The 17554-nt window shown below is 33.0% G+C and overlaps 1 protein-coding gene across 1 annotated transcript in view; it reads left to right on the top strand.

The window, feature by feature from the left end:
- The window catches only part of MEOX2 (mesenchyme homeobox 2), a 66172-nt gene that overhangs the window by 31031 nt on the left and 17587 nt on the right, over positions 1 to 17554 (top strand). The window lies entirely within an intron of this gene.

The raw sequence follows: 17554 nt of genomic DNA, 5'->3' as shown, positions 1-17554 counted from the left end.
ATTAATTTAATTTCAAAATACGTGCCATAGGATGAATTTGAATGCTGTGGGAATATCACTGGCATGATAGGGTCAACATGTTAATATCTAGCGTTTTGAAGGCTAGATTTTCCCACTTCAATGAGTGAATAAAGGAAACTCTTTAGAGATTATTATGTTTCCATTATTTGAGTTTGTTGTATGAGCTCTCCAAAACAGGGTTTGCAAATGGAAGAGTTTGAAAGTAAAATGGAATTCTGAAGTTATATCTCTGTAAGAAGATGAGCTAATGCATACATGGTAATCCTAGAGAAAGTGAAGTTCATTAACTTTTAAAAATTTTATTGTTTTACTAAATGCTTATCTTTTAAAATGAGAAATTATGTTCCAGCAATTTTATGTGAAGTACCATAATACACTTTTTGTGATTTGTTGTTGTTGGCTATTATAAACAATTATAGTTTCCGTTTTGTAGAGTTGCCACTAGGATATAATAACTGTTCACAGCAGCTTTAGTTTCATGTTCCATAAAATTGAGCTTCCTGTCTTTACATTTTAGAACCTAGATCATGATCCTTGAGATTTTGCTATGCTAATGCATACAATTACTAAGGGAAGGAAATGGTGTAATATGAGAAGACAAAGAAATCAAACCATCAAAGTAGACTTTTGCATAACAAGCAGAATCTTGGTGCTTGTTGAATTTAGTTATAGCATTTACTAAAACATATCTTTGAGCCATATGTCTGGAAATGTCTTACCATTTTAATGTGGAAAGCACAGATACCTCACTGAGTTAATGTTATGGTGACTTCATGAAGCAAACCTGGATTATTGGTAAAAATGAGCATTGACAGTGTTCTTCCAACACTCATTTTATGCATGTTTAAGTATTATAGGATTGTGGGAATTGTGTGTTGATTTCTTTTTCTCAATAAAAACCTCATTTGATGCTTTTAGAGTATAATAACAGTCAGAAAAGACCTCAGGTTATGTTATTAAAAACTTCCTTCTCATAGAACTATTGAAATACATAAATTAAGGAATTTTTCTAGTATTTGAGTCTTATTTATAAACCTTAGGTAAAGTATAAGGTTTAATAATGGTTTAAAATATAGCAAATATATTTGTTATATTTGTTTCTTGGTGCGTACCCACGTGTATATAAACATAAAATACGCAGCCAAATTTCATTTAGTGTGGCAAATACTTTTTGACATATGAACAGCATTCTATATAGTACCTTGAGGATAATGAAGTAGCAGTAAAGAGAAACACTTATTTAAATCAATTATTATCTTAGAGCAGAAAGTTTAATACAGATTGACTAAATCATAATTCTTTCATACTTCAGATTTTAATTTTAGATCAATGTGATTTATTTAAGTGCAAAATACTAGAGCTCTTCTCAAATTGGTGATTAAATACAAATATGAATTATAGAGCTTTCTCTTTTCATTATGTAAACCTCCTCATGTTCCATGGAATACTTTTAATAAGACATTGCTTTATAGCCAACTAAGTACGTGATAGAGACCTGTTTGTAATATAACAAGCATTTAAAACATAATCACTTAAATACAGTATTCCTACTAGCCCAGATTTTTAATAGCATGGATTTTACGGAGTTTGATATACTTTATCAAACTCACGTTTAAGACTTTTCTGTGTTACAAAGACAACCTCTTCTTCAGTTAGTTGCGAAATAGTGTATTCCAGAGTGGAAAGAGGTAAATGTATAGGTTGTGAGATAGTTAATAGAAAGCCAATATCACTTTAGTGGAGGTCTGGGAAGAAAAAAAAATACAATTATGTTGTAAAAATAGATCTCAAAATGCTTTAGAAACTTTGTCTATGGTAAAACTATTTCTTTATGGGGAAGTTTATGAAGTACCTTTATGTGTATTATCTCACTTCTCCACGTAAGAAATCTACGAGGCTGGAAGTAAACTGAGAATAAAGAATTACAATTGTTGGGTAAATGAATAGGGATGAGCACTGAGGTTTTATGCCAAGACTGTTGTTGGCATTTTCATTTCCGTAGCCATCGCCAGAAAACTTAGGGTTTTAGTGTAGATTAATTAACATTTATTGTGGGGCAACGAGTATGAAACTTAATTATAACCACAATATTTTTAATTTCCAATATTTCATAGTAAGTGCCCATTATAGAAGATTCCCTGGTGTTGTAATGAAATGTAAGCTTAAAAATAGGAAAACTCCCCCCCCCACCTTAGTACTGCCGCATATCCATATCCATATGCATACACTTAAATGCATGTGAAACAAAAAGACTCATACACACTCCTCAGAATGTTATATATGTTTCTGTGTAATTTTCCTTTTGTTTACTATTTGTAAGCCAACTTCTTGCTAGAGACCAGGTGCTTTTTATATTTTAATTACATTGTATAGTACTTTAAATAGCATGATAGTCCAGAGACCATCTGAGAAATGTTTTCTTTCTTTGTTGAAGGTCCCAGTAGTTCAGGTACTCTATTGTCTTTTTCCAGACAATTTTTTACATTTTCCTTTGTTTTAAGTTATAAGTTCCTGAAGTAATTTCAATGTAGAAATATTTTCGAGAGAAAATAATTCCAATTTCCATCTTAAAAGAAAAATATTATTGCAGTTGTGGGAAGTTTGGAGTTTCTTTTCACTGGTATGAGACTATGTCTATGCTTTTAGTTTCCAGTATTTGGATAAGTGAAGGGTGGTCCTTTTCTTCATGATGTATTTTTTACTATGCTTTAGGTTTGGCACAGTTATTATTTCATTTAAACAACAAAACACTTACATGTGGTGATTATTGCTGGATACCCCAATAATCTATGATTAGTGGTGGTTTACTGTGTGTTGCATAAGGTTAAAAAGAAATCTTTTTCACTTATTTAGGTAACTCCTAGCCTTTCTTTGCCCACAGCAACATGAGCATAACCTCTGCGATTTACCCATTTTGTTGAATTGATTATCAGGTCAACACAGCATTAAGGGTTATTAATGAATCATAGAAAATTGTTGTCAGTTTTATAGATGAACTTTAGAATACTGCTTTAAATACTATTGTCTAGTCATTGAGGTCAATTCCAAATTAGCTAGGCATATACTCTTAACCTGATCAATCTTTCTTTTCTAAGACTTTAGTACTGTAGACATTGCTCTTCATGATTTTATGATAGTTTCTGAATACCATAATTGAGTTTGTGAAATAGTAAGGTGTTATGTTGTGCTGGGGCCTTTTTAGTAGGAGTTACTTTAGTAGGAACTTTCAGGAGTCAGTTGCTAAATTTTCAGGAAGTTTGAGATGACAGTTGACATCACCTTAAAATTCATTTAGGTGAGAATATTTGCATCATGGAAAGTGGCAACTTGTATAAACCTGACATTTTTCGCTACCTACCAGTACACAATTGGGACTGAAATATTGCACAAGTGGTAAAAAATTTCAAAATCTACAAATGTTTTATATATGTACCAGAAATGTGTATGAATTTGACTACATGCATATGTGACCAATGGTGATTACATAAAATAAAAGATTTTAAATGTTTAGAATATAAATATATATACATATACCCTTACACACATACAAACATACATTTTTTTATTTGGCTTACTTTGAAAATAAAAGATAGGGCCATTTAGTTATGCTCAGAACAAAAAACGTACTTTAATTTTGACTTCACTTTTTAGTAACAAAGCTGTAAAAAGAAAATATGAAAGAAATAAAATCATACAGACTTGCAAAACCCATTTATTTTTTTATAGGAAACATAATTAAACCTTGCTGATTGGCCAAAGAAATTATGAGCACAGCTGGGTCTTTTAAAATATGTATTGGTAAAAAGAGCTAAAAAAATAAAACCACCTCCTTTTTAAAATCAATTTCATTTTTAAAAAACACATCAAGATGTATTTCAGTAAAGGCTAGGTGTGAAATGACAGTTAAGTGATTCAAATAAAATTAAAAGACTAATAAATGTGATTTAGTAAAAATTTCAGTTAATTAAGTCTGATTCATGATACATCTTTAGTTTAATAATATTATTAAAAATAGGTGTATATTATTGAATTGGTACTACATCTTAGATATACACACTTTAAATTCCCTAATTTTTCTCTTTACAACAACTCCATGTGGGTTCTGTAAATGGGGAATCTGAATTTCAGAAGACAGGCTCAGAAGACCACACAGTTAGTAAGTAGCAACAGTGGATTTCTAACTCCAGTTGGCTGGCTTAAAGCTCCTGCTACTTTTCCCGTGGTCATGCTTCCCTTCCAAATATGTAGAAGTTTTAAGCAGTATGTAAAGCTGTAAACTGATACAGCTTTAATTGTAATAATAATTCTGTTTAATCAATGCAAAACTTTAAAATATACTAAGATTTTTTTTCCACTCATTGGAAATTATTACAAGATAAGCAGAGGATAGGCTGTGTGTGTGTGTGTGTATGTGTGTGTGTGTGTGTGTGTTGGAAAATTACATTTTAGGATAAATTATACATGCCTTCTGTAGAACACAGGTGTTGACTCTCAGGTGTTAAGTACAACAAAAGTGTTGATACTTCTAGCCCCTTTCCCTCCACAGTGTAGTGGAATACTAAATGCCATTTAATATCTAATTCTCATAAGCTTTTGAAACATTTCAAAAGCTATAGGCTGTGATCTATGACATGTGAAAAAATTATTAAATCATGAGTTTTGATGGAATGCCTCAATTTGATGTAAAATATTATGGATGTATAGATAATTGCATTTAAATTCTTGGGTTTCTATGTCAAATGTATAATTGCATGTAAGACTTTTCAAAAATTTCTCTTAGAATTTTCCTGTGTAGCAATTTTTAAGGATTTACAGAATGTTTTGTACCATATGTAGGATTGAAGGAAGGCTTCATTGGTAGATGATTAGAATCTGTAATATATGCAAATATATATGTGTATTTTTTATAATTGTCCCTCCCATGAAATTTAGTAATAATGATATTATTCAGGTATTTCCCACAAAATGATCTGACAAAAACACAGGTTATACACCACCAAACATTAAATTGTAATAAACAGCTGCTGTGATGTTATATCCCAAATATCTACTTATAATTATTTGTGGATTTATATTTAGAATTGATCTTTAGCTTTTATTCTCACCTTGATTGTAAGCTACTTTAGAATTGGTACGATGTTGGACTGATTAATTTGATAGCACATGACACATTAAATTATATATATAAATAATTATATTTATATAATTTATATAATTATAATATAATTTATATAAATATAAATTATATTTAAATATAAATATAATTTATATTTATATTTATATAATTATATATATAATTTATATATAGTATATATAATATATAATTATATATTTATAATAATTATATTACATAATTATAAATAATTATACTTATATAATTTATATACTTATAAATATAATTTATATAAATATAAATATATATTTAAATATAAATATAATTTATATTTATATTTATATGATTATATATATTATTTATATATATACTATATATATAGTATATAGCATATATATATAGTATATATAGTGTATAGTATAGTATATATAGTATATATATATAGCGTATGTGTGTGTGTGTGTGTATATATATATATATGTATATATATATATGTATATATATATATATAGTGGTATGCCATATATATGGCACACCACTCTCAGCATAGAGTATAGGCTGTAGATACCTGCTTCAAAGCAGGTAAAAGGATTATAGCGTAAATTGTTATGTAAATCATACTTTATTATTGAGCCTCATGGTTCAACAATATTGTCAATTGCTAATACCCCTTTCTCCATAGACAGGCAGATTTCAGGCTCAATTATCATTCACACTTTTCTTTGCCCAAGAAATAAACTCTAGAATCAGTCTCTCTGACATCAACCTCTTCCTTCATCTCTCAGAATAATATTTATTAACTAAATGGAGACCTCATCTTTTACTCTCTCTCTTTTGTTAAATGTTTCTTTATTTTTAGAGAGAGAAAGAGAGATGGCAAGTGGGGTAGGGCAGAGGGAGAGAGAGAAAACTCCCAAGCAGGCTCTGTGCCATCAGTGCAGAGCCCAATGTAGGGCTCGAACCTGGGAACCATGAGATCATGACCTGAGCACAAATCAAGAGTTGGTGGCTTAACTGAGCCACCCAGGTGCCCCTCATCTTTTCCTCTGTTATTCATAATGTTTTAGACTTTTGCCACCATTCAGGCTTCACTGGTCTCTGCCACCAACCACCTTTGCTTACATATTCTTTATAGCATAGGCCAACAGTTTCTTTTTTTTTAATTTTAATTTTTTTAATGTTTATTTTTTGAGAGAGACAGAGACAGAGACAGAGACAGAGACAGAGACAGAGACAGAGTGTGAGTCGGGGAGGGGCAGCGAGAGAGAGAGAGAGACACAGAATCAGAGGCAGGCTCCAGCCTCTGAGCTGTCAGCACAAAGCCCGACGCGGGGCTCAAACCCACAAACTGTGGTGAGATCCTGACCTGAGCTGAAGTCAGACGCTTAACTGACTGAGCCACCCAGGCACCCCTAGGCTGACTGTTTCTAAACATTTTCTCCTCAAAAATCCTTTTCAATTATCATTTTATCCCCATACTCAGATATCATGCTTTAGACTTTTTTCAAGTAAATTTAATTGCAGTTTTTCCCAACTCAAAATATATATGTGGTAAGTGGTAGTAACAATGATGAAAAGAAAAAGGATAATATGACTTGTACATTTTGAGATCCATCAGCACGTGTTTGTCATTTTCATACTATGCCCAAATATACTCACATTAGATTGATTCTTTATTATTTGGGTAAACTATCAAATCACAAGCCGTTGATTTAATAACAGAGCTCTGATTGTTTATTTGTTTATTTATTTATTTGTTTGTTTAATAGAAAGCACATATTCCTTAGTCACTGTGAACAGAATTCTATTTGTGGAGGATATTTAAAGAGTGTTCCATAAATGTAAGTTCTAAAGTCTTACACTTCTTCCTGTTGGGAAAATCCCTTTACAAAAATAATCACAAATTGACTTCAGTGCACATGAGTCACCCAAGACTGTTTTCCTTATTTCTGGTACAGCTGCACTAGAGAAATAGATCACAAAGCTTTTAACTCTAACAACAGCACTCAAAAGGAAACTAACTGCTGCTTAGTGTATGGGCCAGAATCCCTAGTTGGTTGGGATTTTATGATTGTTTTTATTTTATTACTTTTATATATTATTTATCTTTTTGAGAGACAGAGAGAGAGAGAGAGAGAGAGAACACACATGAGTAGGGGTGGGGGAGAGAGAGAGAGAGAGAGAGAGAGAGAGAGAGAGAGAATATCTTAAGCAGGCTCCATGCCCAGCATGGAGTCCCATATGGGGCTCGATCTCACTACCATGATATCATGACCTGAGCTACAATCAAGAGTCAAAAGAGTCAAATGCTTAACTGACTCAGCCACCCTGGAGCCCTTTATTTATTATCTTTGTTTCCTTTTTACTGTGAAGTTAAAGCAAAATCAATTTGTAAATTATTTGCATTTAATCTTCTAATATGATTATTTCTGAGGTTGAATAATAACTAAGTGATTTACTTCTCAAACCCTTTATATGAAGAAAAGTATTAGGAGAAAATATTTCCAAATAAATAAATATGTGCACAGTGTTTAAGAGAGTGGGTTTATTTGTTTATTAAATCCCCCTGAGCAGAAATTTAGACATTGATCCCTCTGAGCCTTATAAACTGTTACTTCACCAGTTTCATTGGAAAATCATAATTAAACCTTGCTTATTTCATTTGTAGACAATCAAAAGTGACACAGATATGTTAAGGTCTTCATTAATTTTCAATGTAAAATAGAAGTTTGCTGGTTACTATGTAAATTCTAAACTTAGTAGGTTTTAGGTTGAGTTCTGTTTTCAGAACAAAATTTTCCTACAGTTAAAAAAAAAAAACGAACTTTCTAAATCCTCATTCTATCAACCTATCACTGTCAATTACTGAAGTCCTGGAGTACAATGTTAGGGTCCTTCCTTGAGAATGGCTAGAACTTGCAACTGAGTATTGAGTGCCTGCAATGTGTGGGCACTGTGCTAACTGATTTACTTAATTTAATCCCCTACACTTTAATTATTTGTTAAAGATGAGAGAAAAGGAAGTTTAGTGACTGAATAAGCAGATTAGTGGCAAAGACTATGCTATGCTCTTAACATCTATTCATTTGGCATCTTGGGTAATAAAGACTGTGTAGATTTAGCTTTCATAGCCTTATTTAGTATCACAATTAAAGGGTGGTATTTCTCAAATCTTTGTTTTTTGAAAAGGCCATGCAGTATGCAAAGGGTATTTAGGGAGTTCTGAAAATGTACTTATGTCTATTTTTACAGTTGACACGTGAGGCCTAGAAACATTGTGTGACACTGTGAGACCTTCAATGACCCTTTAGTCACCCTGAGTCTCATTTTTCTCACCTATAAATAGAGCAGGTTTACAAATAGATGATTTGTAAGAATCTATTCAAATTCTAAAATTCATGCATATTAAATCAAGATGTATTAATTAAATCCAAATTTATTAATTAACTAAACATATTTAATAGAATAATTAAATTAGTATTAACTATGCTTTGATGTATTATAAAAACATAATACTCTTCCGAAATCTGTTGACACATTTCTAGAAGTATAGCTTAGGAAAATGGCAAAAAAGATTTATTTATTTTTTTTAAGTGTTTTGAGAGAGAGAGAAAAAACATGAGCAGGGTAGGGGTGGAAAGAGAGGGAGAGAGAGAATCCCAAGCTGATCCCAAAGAGCCTGACACAGGGCTCAATCTCATTGGATGCAGAGCTTGATCTTAGGACCCTGAGATCATGACCTGAACTGCAATCAAAAGTTGAACACATAAGCAACCAAGCCATCTACATGCCCCTGTTTATCTGGATTTTTAGTTGAACTGAAGTCCTGTATAGTATTGAACAATGCTAAAATGGGCTTGAGGGTTGCTATAGACCTATCCTGAGTACAAACCTGAATGCTGCTAAACATCCCACAGTGCCCAGGCTAGCTATCACCACCCATTCATCTTGAATATGTGCATATTTCACTGGACATAAATGTAATAAGAATTATCCAATCCAACATATCAATCAATAGTGCTGGGGGCTGTAGCTATAATCTGTGTGAAGTCTGTTCCTTCACTTGTGTAATATTCAGTCTCCTTGGTTTTAAATTTTACAATAGTGACACTGATTTGGTACTTTTCTACCTGAACATGTTTAGAGATATCATTACAGATACAAAATGAAAGTGATATTTCTCATGTTTATCTACTATTAATTGAGGTAGTAAGTGCTTTGAGAAGTTAATATAAGTAGTATTGCTGTGATGCTTTCTCTTTTTTTAAGCTAAAGGTGACTTAAATTCTAATAACAGAACAAAACCCTTTAGGGTTATGACTGGAATCATATTCCACAACCAAAGTGTGAAAATCCAAGATCCAGCAGAGATTCAGAATTAGGTGCTTAGTACTGGGAATATGAAGATTAATAAAGTACACTTCTTACTCTTAGATTAGCTGGAGTCTAGAGTTCAGAGAAGCAAAGAAGATTTAAAGATAAAAACAAGCTCAATCACTTATAAGACTTACTTCTCTAAAAATGTATTAGAGTCACTGTGGTGACTGGACAAAAAAGGCTCAGAATCATAGCAAAAAACAAGCCCTCATACTCTTAGAAGATGTAGGCTTGTCTTCCACAATAAAAACAAAACAAAATGAAACACACACACAAATAAACCTTTTTTGGAAGCTCTCCTGCTACATGTCCCAAGGAACTTACCAAGCTGCTAGCAGAATTGGTACTGAATTGTTGGTACCTCACTGCAAAAGCTATATGGTGTTTTCTGAAGTCATAAGAGATCTCAGGACTTTTTGCCCTGTTGACAGTTGTCAATTAGATGTGTCACGATTCCTCTGGCACTGCCAAGTTACTTCTTGCCTCTAATTTCTGAAAAGAGTTTCTCCCTTTGTATTCTTCAACACCATGTAACTCCATGCCATTTCCTGACATTTTTACTGAATGGAAGGTAAATGGAGGGGGGCGTATATGGAGGTATACATCCTCTTCATGACCTTGTCTAGTGTGTCTGCATGTATTACGATGTAAATGTGAATGCCAATATTATCTTTGTATACTTGTTTCTAATTTAAGTTTATTTATTTAAGAGAGAGCATGAGCAGGGTAGTGGAAGAGAGAGGGAGAGAGAGAACTTCAAGCAGTTTCTGCACTGCCAACACAGAATCCAATGTGGGGCTCAAACTAATGAACCACGAGATCATGACCCAAGCTGAAATCAAGTGTCGGATGCTTAACCGACTGACCCACCCAGGCACCCCAGATTATCTTTATATTTGCCTTCAATTACTGAATAAATGAGAACAGTAGTATGCATCATAGATTTATATTCTAGTTGAGGAGATAAAGGATCCGTGTAATGACAGCATGTGGTAATAAGCCTTGGAGGAAAAGAATAAAGATCGTTTGATGAGACCTCAGAGGAAGGGTGCATTCTTTAAATTAATATAATCAGGAAAATATAATGGAATGCTGTATGTCAGCAGCTTTTCACTAGGGATTCCACTGGAGGTGCGAATGGTGATTGTTGTGAACTCCTTTGCTAGCAGGCACAATTCAAACATGTACGTGTGCCTTGTTTTGTTGGACAGATGGCCATGATATTTTGGTAGTTTATGTTTTCTCTCTGGGATACCACAAGAAGCATAAAGTCAATTCTGGGCATCTGTAACCAGTTTCTAATACTAGAAGCATCTAGCAAGATTGAAGAAGTTTACAGTTACCCGGAAGACATATGCTGGTGTTGTCTTTGTACTAAATACTTTAAACTTGGTAGTGACAGCTAAGACTTTGCTAAATTTGACTGAAGGAAATTGCATTGTATTCCTATTTTGTGTGTCTTTGGCTTCTTTTTACATTTCAATCAAATTTACTATTTTATTAAATATATGTGGAATTGTACAATATTAATTATGTTAATTTCATAAAAACTTGTTAGTTCTTTGTGTATTTTATTTTGTATTTATGTCACAGAGGAAGAACCATAAGGCTGACATCTTCTTACTATAAGAAAAAACTACATAGTAAATAAAAAATAAGAAGGGCAAGGTAATGAAATTAAAATCAATTGTTAACATGTCACTGTTTAAAAACAAAGGAACTCTGCTAAGAAGAGGCTGTAAGGTAAAAATGGATTCATATATTGATGGGCACAAAAAGTAAGAAATTGAAATGAGTTATTAAATAGATAACTTTTAGGGCACCTGTGTGGCTTAGTCAGTTAAACATCCAACTTCGACTTAGGTCATGATCTCATGGTTCATGGGTTTGAGCCCCATGTTGGGCTCTGTGCTGACAGCTCGGAGGCTGGAGCCTGCTTCACATTCTGTGTCTCCCTCTCTCGCTGCCCCTCTCCCCCTCGTGCTCTGTCTCTCTCTCTTTCTCAAAAATAAATAAACATTAGAAGTTTTTACATAGGTAACTTTTATTTTTTTAATGATTTTTTTTATTCAAGTACTATCAACACACAACACATACAGATACATAAGTGTTTCAGGTGTACAATATAATGATTCAACAATTCCATACATTCCTCAGTGCTCATCAAGATAAGTGTACCCTTAATCCCCTTTACCCACTTTCCTCTTCCCCCCACCCAACTCCCCTCTGGTAACCTCCAATTTGTTCTCTATATTTAACAGTCTGGTTTTTGTTTGTTTGTTTGACTTTTTTTCTTTGTAATTTGTTTTGTTTTTATATTCCATATATGAGTGAAATCATATGGTATTTTTCTTTCTCTGATTTATTTCACTTAGCCTTATACCCTCTAGGTCCATCCACATTGTTGAAAAACAGTAAGGAGTTTCTTCAAAAAATTAAAAACAAAATGACCATATGATCCAATAATTTCACTACTGGGTACTTACCCAAAGAAAATAAGAACACCAGTTCAAAAAGATCTATACACCCCTATGTTTATTGCAGTACTATTTACAATAGGCAGTATATGGAAGCAACCCAAATGTCCGTCCATAGATGAATAAAGGTATGGGATAATTATATATATCTATCTTTATATGGATATCTATATATCCATATCTTTATGGGATATATATAAAATAGATAATAAAATTATATATATCCCATAAAGATATGGGATATATATAAAATAGAATATTACTCAGCCATAAAAAAGAATGAAAACTAGGGAACTCTTTTAAATTGGCTAAAATTCCTGTAACTGCCATTATCTCAAAATTATAAAGGAGAGAGGAAGCAAAGAGAAGGACTTTGTTACATTTGTAAGTTTATTCTAGGAATGGAACACAATGCCAAGGAAGATCATTACCTACTTTGCGGAACCATCTACATATATGTTGTGGATGACTTTAGTAACCTGAATATTTTCTTCATGCAAATTATGAGATCTATGTTTTCAAATTATTCATGTGCATACTTGCACTAAATTATTAAATTGGGACCAATTTAGGAACAACCCTGTGCTATTATTAGGTCTCTATGTCTCTATCTCTCTTCTTTTAAAATGTGACCTAAAAATGTATATATTTTATAAAGTATCTTACATCTTTCTTTTCTCCTTTCTGTCATTACATAATATAGCATGATTGTGTAATAAGTTACTATTGTAATATTTGCTGATATAAGCAGCTATTGATAAATACTGACACAATCATGTATGCTAATTTTTATTAATCTCATTTTAAGAATTAGTTGTATAAAAATAAGCTGAAGTGTAATGGGAGACAGTCAAATCTGTAAACTAAGATTTACTATTACATAATAGTAACTATTCTATTACATAAAATTTTTAGCTATACACAGTGAATCTTTCAATATAGCCCAAGTAAGAATCTAAATGCCTTTAACAGAAATAAGCAAGGTATGCTCTAAATTATTTATTCAAAACATATAGTTGGATATACAGATATAATAAAAAATGAATATATCTTCAATTTCACTAAACTGGGATTTATCTGACTTTCTTCATTCCTGAGAGCATATTAGACAATCCCATCAATAATCAAAGAGGCAGTGAGCAGGAAGGCTGGATGATGAAAAAGTACATCAACCAGTTGACAATCACTGGTCCAACCCATAGAATTATTTTTGCATGTTGAATACAACTATTACATTACTATTGCTGTTACTAAACTAAAAAATTGAAATTCCTTTTTTTTAATCTTTGAAATTTGGGTTTGCTTTATAAGTAAAAAGAGGCTATTATTATAGCTGTATGTTTTTCACATCAAAGGTGCGAGAAATAGTGGATGTTTTCAGTGCATATTTCTATTGTGGATTTAGTATAATGGTTTTCAATCCTGTTTTTCCTGTAACATCTCAGTGTATAACAGACACATTCATTAGTAATAGTAACTCACTAAGGCTATGGTTCTCAAATCTGGAGAGTGGATCGTAGATAGGCAAGTGGATTTAAGAACCCCTGAGGAAGGTTGTTTACTCTGGAAAAAGAAATATGGAAAGGTTGAAATTCTTACCCATTTAGAAGCTGGAGTGGCAAGTTGGATAATTTACCATAAGGAAGTCTATTTCCCATTTAAATGTGAAAATTACTAGCATCAATAGGATTATTCTATAAATTTCCCCATCTCCATCCACAATCCTTATGCCCATGTAAAGATAATTATAGCTTCCTGTGCCAACTATTTGTGCAGCTTTGTTAATAATAAATGAATATCTGTCATTTTGAATAGAAAACAAAACATTGATACGAGAAGTTGCAAAGGACTAAAATAGTCTGTGGCTTAGAATTCATTCTTCCTTCAGAATATGAAACAAATATTCATTGTAGTCTAAGCTATAGAGACATTCCTTTACATTTTGATATTTTACAGACATAGGTAAATTATGTTCTTCATTTAAACAAGTTAATAAGCTTACCCAGGGTAGCCAAAAAAATATACTCAATCATACTTTAATATTTCTCTTTTGCTAAAAAGCATTCTGTGCCACTACTGAACAGACCAAGACCTTACATTACTTGTCTTCAATAAAACATTATTATCTTTTGGCATCCCCTTGTACTAGGGGAAATAAAAAGTCACATGTGGAGAAGTTCTAAATGCTAGACAGAAATGATCCTTGGAGGGCAATTTTTATCCTCCACGGAAGTATTGCAGACTTCTTCCATTAGCATAGTCCCAGGGAGCAAAAGGTTAGGGAACTGGGACCGCCAGCTCTACCTGAACACATAAGTCAACATTTCCTCCAAGCAGCGAGGGAGTGTGAGAGTGCACCCACATGTGCATTAAAGTATCTGAGACGAGAAACAACAATTGTAATATTTTACATTGGAATATACTGTACAGATGGTGACATTTTGTTTGTGGTTGTAGGGAAGAAAGTAAGGCAGTTTCCAGATCCCACCCCCCCACCCCCAACACCTACCATTTGGCATTGGATATAGGAGGTTGAAGAAAAAGGAGAGATTTTTGCCTCAGTTGAAACAGCTGGGAAACAGATGGAAGCTGGTGTGCAATTTGCCAAAAGCCTTGTCCAAGTCTCCCACCCATTTTCCACCAAAGAAAAGCCAGTCAGGTGACAGTAGTAGAAGCCTTAGGGTCAGCAAATGACGGGCCTCAGGAAGTGCAAGAAAAAAAAAATTAATCAAAGATATAGTAAATACAAGTCCAGAATTATAGTCCCAAGGAGCATGTTTTCAATAGCACAGAAAAAGTGGGAGCAAACCTGGTGAAAACCACAACAGAAACACAGATACACAGATGAAAGTGTCCACCGAATTAATTGATGTTGGTGCTGCCTCAATTACATTGGCATTCTCTCTCTTAGGTGATGAATTAAGGAAGCACACGCCCACTCTTTATCATGTTAGTTACAGTATAATTATTCCATGTGTGATTATGGTAAATTTAAGTATGCACAGTTCACATTGTTTTAGTCACTGGATTTTACTATGAGCTACTTTGGTTTGGAATTCAAGCATTCAATAAATTGCTTTTGGATTTAAATGTTGAATTATAGCCAGACTTTTGTTTAAATTCAGTCACTGGATGTATAAACCTCCTGTTGTATATTTCTAGTTAGAATGGGCATGTATATAGATCTACTCAAGTGACCATTCGTAACAAGCATTGGCCCAAATTTTGTGTGCTTTTAATTTGTGTGTGTGTGTGTGTGTGTGTGTGTGTGTGTGTGTGTTGGTTTTTAAGCACTTTTGAATACTACAAAAGTTAAAGTATTTCAAAAATAAATATAAATTAATAGGCTTTCCTCATTGTGCATTTGTTCATTCATGCTTATGTAAGGGACTGTGTTAACCATGAATCATTCAAATTGAAATGCTCATGAGAAAAAATGTTCTGACTTTGCTGTCAGTTTCCAGAGTTGCTTTACTGAAAGGATAAGAGTATTGTCCCCATATAAAGAATAATCAGCTTCAGATTTTAGACTGAGTATGGTTCCAAATTGGCAATAAAACTTTTGATTTACATGAGAACATAGATCCTGTGCGAGGGACTTCTGAATATTCTAGGCTGTGACTGGGTTTCCAGTCTGTCAGGACAGCCAATGGAAAAATTAAATTAAAAGAATTCAGTCATCTAGAAGATTCACTCACACAGAATAGCTAAATGCTCCAAAGATGAAGAGATTGGTAAATCTATAGCAAAAAAAAAAAAAAAAGAGTGGGTGGGGGGATGATGGACTTCAGGTTCCACTTTGATTCAGGTAAGTTGGCACTGTGTGCACACGGCCTACCTGAGAGCTGACACATCATCTATTACATAAGTTATATATGATCCTAGTGGCTTACTCTAAAGTACAACATGTATGTGACATGTCACAAACCATTTTTGCCTTGGATAAAGCCCTACCTTCTCTGCCAAGGTAAGGAACCAGTCAACACAGGAGTAAGTGTCCACACAGGGGTAAGCCCAGAAATGTGGTCACTGACATCCGAGGAATTTCTGACTGCACCACTGCATGGGTGAATCATACTCTGTGATCCTTCAGAAGCAAAGTAATGGCCAGTGTCCCCATATTTTGATGCAGGCTTTCTGTAGCTGCTGCTATTATTGGATCTACACAGCTTTACATCTGGCCAAACAAGATTCTAGAAAGAATCAGAACTAAACTGTTCACATTAGAGCACCTTGTCTAGCGGATTCCCACTATGCAGGGAATTCTTGACTTCAGTTGGACTTTCCAGACAGACAGAAAAGAACACTGACATATGTATATTATATTAAATTAGTATTAATACTAATAATATATATATAGTACTTAACATATTTAACTACATACATATAAATGCACATAGTACTTAGCATATTTAAGCATCATTGAATGAAGAAACAAATGTTTCTTGCCCTTGAATGTTGACCAAAAAGATCTTTCTTAAAGTATACCATATTACATTTGTCAATTTAAAAAATAAAATGTCACTCTTTGTAATCTTTGATTAACCATCATTTTCCTATATTGTCTCATTTGTGCTCAAGAAGAGTTCGTTGTACTTCCACCTGATAAAGACATCACAATTTGTGTGTACATGCTCAAAAATAGAGAACTGAAGTGATTTTTAAGGGAGCACAAACACACCACTTTACCTTGTTATGTTGCTATTTCCTGAAGATAGATTCAACATGAATCACTAGAGCTGGTTCAGTTACCTGTTATTCATTTAAACACGTGGAGTTTTTTTGCATTGTAGGCACACAATGTGTTCTTCGGTATATTGAGAATGTCTTCTAACATACATCTCAGGGATATGATGAGGATAAGTGAAACACTATATGTTAATTATGTCTTAAACTCCTAGGAAGAAACATGGAATAATACACCCTAAATTATTATTATTTCTACATGGCATTATAAGATTTGGTGTTTGGATAGCTTTTGTTAGGTGTTGTGCATCTTATGTTTATCTCATATATGATGAAAAAACATTAATAAACTTTGCATATTTTGAGTTATATGAACACAATTTTATTTATAGACTCCACATTGGAATATTTATTGTACAAAATTAAAGAATAGCAATGCTATTGTACTTGAAGAGGCTGAACTTAAATGGAAATTAAAAGATCAGTAGAACACATTCATATGTATGCTTTGAGCTTGAACTGACTTTTATGGTCCAGTTGCTAAACATTTAAATTGCTTAAATGTTCATAAACTAAGTCAACACTTTTTTTAGGAATTACAAAATTTAATCGTACTTAGATCCCAACTGTATATATGTTAAACAACTTATTAGACATAAATTTATATCTAAAATTATTTCCTAGAAATGGTTTATTTTATATATTGATCTTTTCATTATAATAGCATATTAAGAGCAATTAAATTTTTTGTTCATATTTTGGAATTTAGGCTGTGAGTCACATGAGCGTAGATTGAAAAATAAGAAGTGTGTCTTATCCTGTTGTGAGATCAGTCTTAACTATCTTTGCTGTATTTTTCCCATGTCTAACAGTACCTGAA

The sequence above is a fragment of the Leopardus geoffroyi genome, chromosome A2 (assembly GCF_018350155.1).
Source record: "Leopardus geoffroyi isolate Oge1 chromosome A2, O.geoffroyi_Oge1_pat1.0, whole genome shotgun sequence".
NCBI classification, from domain to species: domain Eukaryota; kingdom Metazoa; phylum Chordata; class Mammalia; order Carnivora; family Felidae; genus Leopardus; species Leopardus geoffroyi.
Note: the sequence above shows the minus strand (reverse complement) of the source record. Positions and strands in the feature narration are given on the sequence as shown.